We start from the raw sequence: 11,871 nt of genomic DNA, 5'->3' as shown, positions 1-11,871 counted from the left end.
GAGCATCTTATCGTGCTACAGTCCAACCAACACTACCAAAGAGCAAGATATAACAGATTATTATGACGATCTTTCATAACTCATCAGATCCATACCAAAACACAACATCGCTTGTGATTTCAATGCACAATTAGGCAAGAACCAATGTCACAAATTCACATACCATACTACATCAAATAGAAACGAACACCTAGAACACTTCCTAATTGAAAATGGTCTGATGGGAAAACTCTGGACGTTCACATATCCCAATGGCCACAACGTGCTACTGGACTACATGATCATAAATAAAAAATGGATTAATAGTGTCAAGAACTGCGAAGCCTACCACACCGGGGGAGGTATATCGCATGGTCACAATGAATATTAAACTCAGCCTGCGTGCAAATAAGAAAAGATCTAAACCAAATACAAAATACAACTGGGAGCTACTACTCGATAGTGTGGAACTTCAAAACCAATTCAGCGTTGCAGTGAGAAATCGCTACGATATACGACAAACGGATGGTGGCAATAAAAACTACAATGTAGCAGTCGCGTATAAAAACTTTGTCAAAGCTCACAATGAAACTGCTGAATCACTGATACCAAAAAAAGAGAAAGTGAAACATAATCTACCATGGAAAAATATACTGATTCAGGCTAAAAGAACAGAGGTCAGCAGACTGGCACAAATTAAAAACATACGTACTAATAAAAAAAGAAACATCAGAAAACAAAAAGTTGCACAGAAAGAACTCCAAGATACATATCTCAAAGAACAACATAATTACGTGCAGTCACAAATCGATATGATCACAAAAGCTACCGAAAACAAACAATCAACGCTAGCATGGCAAACAGTCAATGACATTTCAGGCAGAAAAAGAGTTACCAAGGCCAAGATCAAAGAAAACAGCCAAGACGAACGACCGCAAAAGTGGAAGTACGATTTCTAAAACCTGCTAGGCAAACAGCCAATAGTAACAGATGCACCCATCAAAAACGAATCCGATTCCGAGCTACAGCTAACAATAAAAATTGGTCCATTTAATAAAAATGAATTGGAACCTGTCTTGAAGAAACTAAAAACAGGAAAGCTTCCGGTCTTGACCAAATTCCACCTAAAGTTTAGAAAACCGGTAAGTTCAATGATATTCTCCTCTATTACTTAGTGTATTATGACAATGCGATTCAGACATGGACTGAAAGCAGTATACTACACTTCCAGAAGAAAGGCGATATCAGTCAAACACCGATAGCTATCTGCAAATGCTATGTTGCTCAACCGAATCCAACCAGAAATGGAAAAGATTCTCAGAAGAAATCAAAATGGATTTAGAAAATGTCGCTTAACAGTCGGTCAAATCCTGACGGTAAGAATAATCTTAGGGTGTGAAGGCAAGGCAACTACCGGCAACTTTACTGTTTGTGGACTTCTCCAAAGCATTCGATTCCGTCCACAGAGAAAAATGAAGAAGATTCTATTGGCATATGGAATCCCTGAAGAAATCGTTGCAGCCATAATGATTATGTACAAGAATACTAAGGCCATTGTGCGCTCTCCCGACGGAGACACCGATTTTTTCGAAATTCAATCTGGTGTGCTACGATACTCCATTTCTATTTGTTATGTGTCTCGACTACGTATTGAAACACTCTATTCATCAACATAGTGAATAACATTAGGACCAGCAAGAAGCAGACGGCATCCCGCAAGAAAGATCACCGATGCCGACTACGCCGATGATATCGCTCTGTTATCAGACAGCAATGCCAATGCCCAAAATCTACTTCATGGAAGAGTCAGCTGCTATGATTGGACTGCATACGAATGCAACCAAACAGAATATATCTGCTATCATCAAACAGGGAAAATAGAAACAGCGAAGAGAACACTTCTCAAGCAGGTAGATGACTTCGAATATCTGGGTAGCCGCATTGCCACGACAGAAAAAGATGTGCTCGTTAGAATAGCAAAGGCTTGGCGTGGACTTAATCGGCTAAGAGCTATTTGGAAATCAGCACTGTCTGAACCAGAGTTGCAAGCGGGCCCGAAATCTGAGCCCGAACCCGGCCCGAACCCGAAAGTATGAGCCCGAAGCCCGGCCCGAACCCGAAACGTTTTTGCGAAGCCCGTTTAGGCCCGAAATTTTGATTGACAGGATGAGAAAGAAAAAAGAGATAGACATCAAACACAATGATCAATAGTAGACCATGGGGTAAACAATACGTTTTAGAGTAGAGTGGGCATTAGGTCAAAGCCAGAGTTTCTTAGCCGAGTGATTTTATTTTGTTTTTTTAAATGGCGGACACGGAACGTAAAGTCAGGCCCGTTTTAAGCCCGTTTTCTCACAAATACCTAAGCCCGAACCCGGCCCGAACCCGGCCCGAACCCGAACCCGGCCCGAAAAGCCCGGCCCGACTTGCAACTCTGGTCTGAACAAATAAAAAAAACTTTTTCAGAGTCGTAGTGGAAACCGTACTGCTTTATGGATCATCAGCTTGGACGCTAACGTCCATCCAATAAGCTTCTGTACGGCAACTTGTATAAACTATCATCAGTGACAAAAGAAAGGAGAATAAGATTCTCTGGACATTGCTACAGAAGTAAAGAAGAAGAAGTCACCAGTGATCTGATTTTATGGACACCAACGCAAGGAAAAGCTAGACCCGGCCGACCCTACAAGACGTACATACAACAGTTGGCCCAGGATGTCGGTATTCGACCCGAAGATCTAAGCGATGCAATGGCGGACAGGGAGGCGTGAAGGAGCATAGTGAGTTTGGCCCGGGAAACCAGCCCGATATGATGATGATGATAAGTTTGTGCAATAACTGCAATCCTTTGAGAAACAACCACGATAATTGTCTAATGCGTATGAAACCCCAAACGCCCCAGTGGCCCGCGTGATACAGATGACGCCGAGTTAGTGTATTGTAATGTAAGTTCCAGGCATTCGTAGTGTCGTTATAAGCATCTGTATCTACGTACGAAAGGGAAGTGTGTACAACCAAACTTTACACATGAAGCTGTTAATATACGCAAATATGTCTTAAATATCGTTACATCTTATTTGCCAGTAATTGCTGGTTTCTATTGACTACCGCTTTTTCTCACTACAACTTAGTAGAGCTACTAACACAAGAACTCACAGACAGGCCTGCTATATTCCAAACGGTGTCGCAACGGACCATAGCCTTTTACTACTTCGTTCTGTTCACACGAGTTTTAAATATCACAATACCCCAGATTCTCGCGCATTTTAACAATTTCAGGCGACTAAATCTAGCGCGTATTTTTAGCCTATTTTCACCTCACAACAACTGTTCATTTATAATAAAAATATAGCGTCATGATTTTGCCGGCGCCGATGCCTTGTTTGGTGCACGTTTTTTTTGCTTTGTTTGTGTTTTCAAATCCACTAGCACCGGTTCTGGTAGCGCTGTCTTTATGCGTGCTTGCATATGCACTGAAATGGATTGTACGCCAATATTAACCACTCACACTAACAAGTTTGCAGTGTTTTTGTTTTCTTTAAGATTTCACAAGCTTTTATCACATAAGTTTTGGACGAACACAGCAAACCGTCAAGTAATAAGTTAGTCTTGTATATGTGCTGATTTATATTGCATAGGCTACAACCTGGAACTGGTAAATTGCTGCTGTGGTTTTGTTCTTTATTGTTGCAGGGGAATTACAAGTTTGAAGCGTCCTTTTGCCATGCGTCCCGAGTAAGCTGGGCTGACGACAACCGATTCAAATGCATTTATTTCCGCATTTTTGTTGTTGTTTTTTTGTGTGTTTTTTTTTTGTTCCTGATGTGTCTCATAAATGATACTTTTATTACCATTTCAAATGGTTTAAATTATTTTTAATCCTCATTTACTGTAAATGATTTAATTACCAATACCAACTCTGTTAAATGAAAAAATCTGCAGTTAGTTTAAAGGATACTATTAATGTAAGAGTTTTATTCCCTGCTCTTCCTTCCGGCGCTTGAAACTATCCGGCAGGGTTTCTTTCGGTGGTTTCTTTTCCTGTCGAACCCCACCCTCCTTCCTAACACGGGTGGTTAGATTCTAGGGCCCCCTCGACTGGTCCCACCAACGTTCCCCCCCAGTCGTGTTATACTCACAGTGCGCCAAACTCACTTTCTGGTGAGCTCCTGCCACACAACGCTTTATAATACGGTGTAGCTGCAGCGCGTTTAACCATGATCCACCAATTGTGCCCTCCACTTTTTTTTGCGCCCCATAACGTCTCAACGTTGCGCAGCTATTTCCGGCTTGGTGATTGTTTTTAGTGCAATTGTGTCGCTATGTGTTCTTTCACCAAGCGAAATAAACTCAACTCAACTCAACTATGACAGTAATTGCTCAGCAATTTGCTGAGTCAGCAATTAGTGCAATAGTGAAAGCCTTTGCTCCGTTGCGCCACCTTTTGGAAATTAGCATACCTGCCTGTGAGTTCTTGTGTTAATAGATTTTCCCAACTTGTGTTGCAATCTATTGCGTGTTGTGACGTAATAATCAACTGCCAGTTTTTTGTGGTAACGTAACGTGGTTTAGTTTATTTCGTTTCTAACATCCGTGGTGCGTCGGTTACATATATCTATAGATAGACGAATAGGCGTGTTGACGATTGGCGTTTATTGTCGTGTTGACGATTATTGGTGAATCACTTTGTATATATGTGTTTAACGATTCCTAAATATGAACTAGAATAGTGGTTTTCCTATATATTGCCAGTTTATACATACTACATCATATTTAACGATGTATCACATATACCATTTACCATATTTATAATGGATATATATTTGGCACCTACATTTCATTGGGTCCCTATCTTTTTCCTGGCACTTAACATAATTGTTTCTGCAAGCGTAATCTGATGGGTCCCCAGACATGTGCACATGCGATTTGGTAACAGTAAAAATAGGGCACAATGATTATTAAACTGGAATAGTGGTTTTCCTATATATTGCATGATACAACGATTGCATAACTAACGTTTTTAAATGATCTACAAACATATCTTAATTGCACAGTGCAAAAAGACTGCCTGATGGCACGTCCAGTTGTACGCGAGGCCGAGATATACGCTTTTCAGTGGGCAGGTTTGCGCTTTTCGCGTCGAATTGGGCTTTTTTCGACATGGAGTTGCGCGTTGTTTTCACGAGGTGGAAAATGGACGAGTCCAACTATTTAAACTTTTAACAAAGTATCAACATTTTTTTCCTTAATAGCCCTTTGTTTGCTGAATTATGATTTTTAATCCGCACATAGCGTTCCCTGGGCCGTTAAGTTTCTACATACCAACAATACGATTGCTTAGCTGGGCTTTTTATGTCCCAAACCTGTTCTGAAACAGTTTTATTAACGCTTTCAGTTTGAGAAGTCCTTCACACGGGTGTAACAAATCGTGCTGCAGTGTCGCTCTGCGTTTCGAAACACGAATAAGTTGACCTATATTAACGTTTACAGCGCAATGTAACTAATATCGTAACATCTTAATTCCAACCAGTAAGAAAATGGTCAAGTGACGACTGCGTTCATGCGTGAAGCAGAGGCATTTTTTCCATGCGCCACTATCGTCAATCACTCCCATTGCGTCAGCTGTGCACTGAGAGAGCACAAATTTAACAAAAGACGGCATGTTAAAACATATTTGGGGCTGTAAGAGTAATTACTGAGCCGATTGCACTAAAATTTTTAACAGTCAACAAGGAGCACCCTATCAACAGCTGTTTAAAATTTCAGCAGGTTAAGTCCTGTATTTCTGACCTCATTAATATGTAAACAAACAAACAAATATTTGGGGGTAAAGGGGTTAAAATGGATATATACAACTTCAAGTTACAAAATACTTAAAAATACGCTGCAATGTACCAATCAAAAAAGTATGAAACTCCAGAATCATCTGCTTTAGCAAGTATAGCCGTTTAAAAAAATTCACGTTTTGGGGGGCTGTGGGGTGAACCGAGGGATCAAACGGGGTCAAAATTCACATGGACCATCTTTAGACCAATATGTATAATGTGTGTAAATTTGAAAAAGTTTGAACTATTCTTTCTTGCCTAAAACGTGGGAACAAATCCGCGTTAGACGGAAAAAATATATAGACAAAAACAATATGTGTCCCCTTCAGGGGAGGGGACCCATAATTACTATAATTAATGCGAACTTCACTGCAATGACCTAATATGTCATTTCGCTTTGTAATGTTTGTACTGCACGTGTAGTTGGGTTTCAGTCAAGTTGCTTAAGTTGTATTTGTTTACGCAGCGTTTCCTGCGCTGTCGCTCTACATGGCTTGGGAAGCATTGTATATGACGTCATAATGGCATATTGTGGTCTCATGCTTCTGTGTATTTAGATGTGTGACAGTGATTGCCCATGTTGTATGTCTTCTTCCGGTTCCCAAAACAGTTGATGAGCTTTGAGTTACTTTCCTACATTAAAGCGCAGTGTATTATCGTCATGCTTTATGCAGAAACCGCTTCCTAACGTCGCCTACCGTCTCCTTTGCTCTGCCTTCGATGTGTTCGTTTAATACAGTGGTTCTCAAACTGTGGTACGCGTACCACTAGTGGTACGCCAGGACTTTTCCGGTGGTACGCGAGCAGCTCCATCATACCTAATTTAAGTCTGAACTAAAATTGCAACTTAACTGACTCAATTGATCAGTCCTGGTTTGGGCGAAACTTGTGTCTTGTAAAGTCTTTTAAAATTACGGAATATGCTAAACTATGTCAGGGCGAGAAAATGGGCCTATTTATTGGTCTATCCATTCAAACAGGTTTTGGGAGGTGGTACGCAGTGATAAAAAAAGTTGTCAGGTGGTACACGGTCCGTATAAGATTGAGAATCACTGGTTTAATAAGATCTATGAAACACCCTATATGTGTGTGTTGTCTTTTAATTAGTAGAGGGCGTGACTCTGTGCGCCCAGACAGCACAGCAGGGGCGATCGCTTATATTCCTAGAACGGTTCTCAACGCGCCTTTCCTCGCGCTCAACAACTCCAAGGCACCAAGGACAGAGATGGCGCTCGAGGGTTCAGCAGCAAGACGAGTACAAGGGCAAATGCGGTTTCTGCAAATATGCCCTAATTTAGTTAAGGAAACAGACGAGAAATTATCAGTACAGTTGACTCTTACCGAACTATTATAGGACCAGAGTCACAGTAACATTCAAAACGATCAGGAGATTTTAGGTTCTGCAAATACAGCATCAATCTCAACTAAAAAAGTGGCTTACTGATATACTTCCATTTTATATATTCTATACGATATTTACCAATTTACTACATTATACACAATTTTATTTACATATATCATTGTTTTTGCAAGCAAAAACGAATGGGTCCCCACACGCGTGTTTATGCGGATTTACGGTAAACAAATGTTGCGGTTATTTTTAGATTCTTAAGGACGAATTTTTAACAAAGCACTAACTTAACTTCAAAAGTTTTTGTCTGTATTCTTTTTGCATCATTGTTGTCACATAATTACAAAAAATCGATGAAAAAGTATGGGGAATATACTTTCAATTTAATCTCTTGCTTTGACCTTGATATTGTCGTTCAAGTTCAGTTTTTTTTAACACAAATTTTCCTAGAAAGCCTTAACTGTTATATGAAACATTGTGTAAAAAAAAGTCGTTTGCTACAAAGGTATACATAACAACTTGTTTTTTTTATCAGCATGCAGTTCTTAGTGATCAACAATACCGTTTAGCCTAATTTATACATGACTTAAGTACTAATTCTTGAATTAATTTGTCAAAAATAAAGAAGATACGTTATGACAAAAAATTCTTAACTGTGTTGCAATTCCTACAAGTTGACCTTTAGTGACCTGTGGTTATGCGACGGCCAAGCTGACAACGAGAATTTAAAGAGCATTTATCCCGGCGTTCGAAAAAGTTAAGTTTAGTTTTTCATATTTATGTTGATCAACGACGTTTTGCCTGACATAAACGAAACCGAAGTACGTTTATCGAGTTTAAGGTACGTCTTAGGTGTAAAACCTTCGCCAAAACTGAAAATGCGTGTGATAACTCCATAAAACGACACAGCATTGCTGTACAAAAAACAGCTGATTTCTAATCACCCAAACGACTGTCTCGTTAAACGTCTGTCCGGACGTCAAGCCGAGCACTCCCGCTCTGCCGCCTTAATCGTAAACCCGTGAATTCCTCCCTTGGGACTTATATCTGACTGATAGCGTACACATATTATGGGTTGCAAAGGTAACTGGCAAAATTTTGAATACCAAACGAATACCCTGCTTAAACAATTGTTAAAATTTTTAAATATTTCTGCACCATGGGGCTTGTTTTTCTGGCCTAAAACTAAAACCGATTATTTCGGGGTTTAAAGGGTGAAAAATGGGTGAACCCCCAAAAAAGATACAAAATTCTTTAAAAACCTTACATTGCACTAAACAACAAAGCATGAAACTCCAAGATGCTGTACTTTAGTCAGTACAGCCGTTTTAAAAAATTTACGTTTTGGGGGCCTGTGGGTGAACCGCTGGGTCAATCGGGGTCGAACTTCAGGAGGATCAAATTTGGATTATTAACTAACATCTCTGTAAATTTGAATAAATTTAAAGCACTCGTTCTTTACCAAACGCGTCTCACAAACCAGCGTTAGACAGAAAAAAGAAAAAAAAATACGGACAAAAACAATATGTGTCCCCTTCAAGGAAGGGGGCCCATAATAAACACCACCAAAACACATCAGTAACGAACTGCGAGACTTTAGGCAACAAGCTTACCGGAATAATACAGTTATTTACGGCAACAGCAAGTTGGCTGACGACGGTGTGGGATCCGTGGGCCAGAAATGCACAATTACACATTGGACGACCGGCAACAGTTCGGTTAGCACAAATTTCCTATTCGTTACCAAAGAAACAAACATAACCAGTCAATTAAATAAAGCATGCTGCCTCTATAACATCCAGTTGCTAATAAACACGAGGCAGCCACGCTTACAAGTCGTGACTTCAGTAAAACAATGCCAAGGTAGTGACATCATAAGCACCGATTGTGTGATAGATAATGTCACCAGGTTGCAAAACATTGCGCCATACAAGAGAGTTAAGGCTACTGGCGGGAAACATAGAAAACTTAATAATTTGTACAATGGCGATGTAACAGTGTGGACTGCTTGTTGGAGGCCTTTGGGAAACACGTTTCAATTCTTCCCTCGTGTGACGTTCCGCGCTTTTACCATTGCGTGTTATCGGGACGTTACTAATATTTTGGCCTAATATGCAAACCATGGTTCAAAACACGACCTAAACCGTTGGTTTTTGAATTGACTTTCGATATAGTTTAAATAGGTACAAACTGACGGTTTTTTTATATGTTACCAATCCAGTATTCTTCTTTATGTGAACCAAATCCTCTTTCATATTCATTCCAACCTCGTTATAGTTGAGTTGAGCCATCATATCGTATCTGAACTACTGTCATGAAAAGTACTTGATTAAATTATACATAATATTAACATGAAAAATATTATTAAAGATTTTCTTTCACATTTCGTTACTGAGAATTTTTGGACACCGAATGATATTGTTTTATGTACCAGCCTTCCTCCGTTGTCTGATTGCATGTCACAGAGTATTCCCGATAGTAGAGTGGTGACTATAGAGAAAAAACTCTGCTTGTGTTAAAACCTTTGCTTTGCGCATCTTCACAACTTGCCAGCTGCATTGTATCAATCTTTGCTGTAATAGGATAATGTAAAAAATATTGTTAAAAACAATGACTGCATATTCTATTTTATTAGGCTACATAAAGATGTGTAATGGACCTGATCAAACAACGATAATATTAAACATAAACTAACATAGAGCAATTTCGAGTTTACTCTCCAAGGTTTCCATTTTTAATTTCAGGTTATGGAAATCCTATTTCCAAGATTTATTCGACCCTGGTTCTCTTTTTACTCCCTGTAAACCACGTGGTCCTGTCATTCCTGTGGGCCCTCGTTTTTCTGGGGGACCAGTAGGACCTGGTATCTGATCATCGAACTTGCCACTTTCACAAGCAAAGTTTACTCGAGTTGCTCATTAGCAACTGGCTATCGAGACGACACCAACCAAACCATATTTGTATTTCTCTCATTGTCTAGATCTGTTAGCAGTCTGGGTCAGTAAAAGAGAATTTTAAAACGTTTCGTATAATAAATATAGTGTTGTTGCCAGGGATATTAGCAATTGTCCCCTATTGCCCTTCTGTGCTGGCGCCCATCATCATTTTTGTGTTAGGAATGTTTTGTCCTTTCAATGATAAGATCCATTCAATTATAACCAAGTAAAAACGTAATTGCAGAAGCGCACTTGATAGTAGGTTTTTAGCTTTTTGTCTTCATAAACAACCGGACCCAAGACGTACTTTAGTAGGCGTCATAATACTTCTTGTTTGGTTAATGCAATTTTTTTAAAACTTCAGTCTGTAATATATGCAATGACCTAAATAAATTGCAAAAACTCAATGCTGATGCACATTGAGTCGTACTATTCAATTTGCTAGACCATAAATCCATGCCTAAAACGCACTAAATTTGCGTTGCGACATATTAAACTGTTAAAAAAACGATTACGTCATATAAAATGCCCATCGGGCCATATTTCACAACAAAGTTACTGTTCTGCCTCTCGATCGTCTCCATTTTGCCCAATAGACCTACTTGGCAAGTCTTAAAAATGGTGTTTATGCATACAAACGAAAAGCTTACAATTATTAAGAATAAGCTAGAAACAAATTTCGCCTCAGTCGCAGTACCAACAGGTTTAAATATTAAATGTTTTATTCCAATCTAAGATAACATTTGGGGTAAAATATTTAAGGATCAGCCATGATCTTGTATTTTTGGGGATATTTGTCTCTAATTTTTAAATAGAGTCGTAAGCGACGGAAGTGGCCGGGTCTTTATTCTCTTACCCGAACCAAAAAAAATCATTTATTTATGTTTTGCGTAAAATTTAGTTTTTGATCGTTAAATATTCGTTTTCTATGTCGAACCAGCGAATCGTTTTTTATGTTCCAGCTAATTTCTGAAGAAATTAACAGAAATAGCCTACCAAGTTTTATTGTTTTTCTATGTCCTAAAAACAAACAAAAAAGCATTTGAGATAAAACTTTACGTCTCTGCATATTTAACAGATAAAGATAAATAAATCGTTATAGTAGAGTTTTTGCCTAGTTCATCTATTTTTGCCCAGGCAATATTTTATTTGCACAGATCTAAAAATCGAGCAAAATGTAAAGACTTTTTTGGTTACTCAACGATTATGTAGTTCTAGCCTACTATAAAAAACACAAAATATCAAACTGTGTTGGTCACTTGTTTTCCAGCGAACTATTGTACACTCACAGTCACATTTATTTCTTGATTTGTCTTCCGTTCATGACTGGTGATATGGGGGTGAAACCGATGTTAGCAATAATGTGCAATTATAGACTATATACAGACTAAATCGGTAAAATTACTAACAGCGAAAAGTGGATGGTTTTTTGTAGAAAGAGGCAGTGATGACCTATTCTGCTAAAAAACAGTTGAATTCTTTTTCTTTCTTTTTTGAAATTCTTTTTTTTTAAGAATTCTTGCGCCATGTTTTTCCATGGTGAAGCTGCGTATAGCTAGTCGTTCATTTTGCTACACACAGTATCTTTGTTTGTTAGATATCCTTTTATGACATATTTTCAATGTCGGTAATCGCATTAGTGGAGCACAAAATCTTGACTTCTTGCATACATTACATTTGTTGTCATACTATCGTCGTAACATAAATGCCAATAACTGTTTTAGTTTTTTTTCTTGGTCCCAAAAGTTTTGAGAATGCTGATGTTTAGTAACTGATTGTT

General features: G+C 38.8%; 1 long non-coding RNA gene across 1 annotated transcript; it reads right to left on the bottom strand.

The window, feature by feature from the left end:
- Positions 1-6,888: 6,888 nt before the first annotated feature.
- Positions 6,889-11,090, bottom strand: LOC145209236 (uncharacterized). The gene is made up of 4 exons (XR_013855036.1): positions 9,587-11,090; positions 8,769-9,464; positions 7,146-7,204; positions 6,889-7,080 (listed from the first exon to the last, which is right to left on the bottom strand). It is a non-coding gene; the product is annotated as an uncharacterized LOC145209236 (long non-coding RNA).
- Positions 11,091-11,871: the final 781 nt, after the last annotated feature.

This window comes from Phallusia mammillata, chromosome 1 (genome assembly GCF_965637545.1).
Source record: "Phallusia mammillata chromosome 1, kaPhaMamm4.hap1.1, whole genome shotgun sequence".
NCBI lineage: Eukaryota > Metazoa > Chordata > Ascidiacea > Phlebobranchia > Ascidiidae > Phallusia > Phallusia mammillata.
Note: the sequence above shows the minus strand (reverse complement) of the source record. Positions and strands in the feature narration are given on the sequence as shown.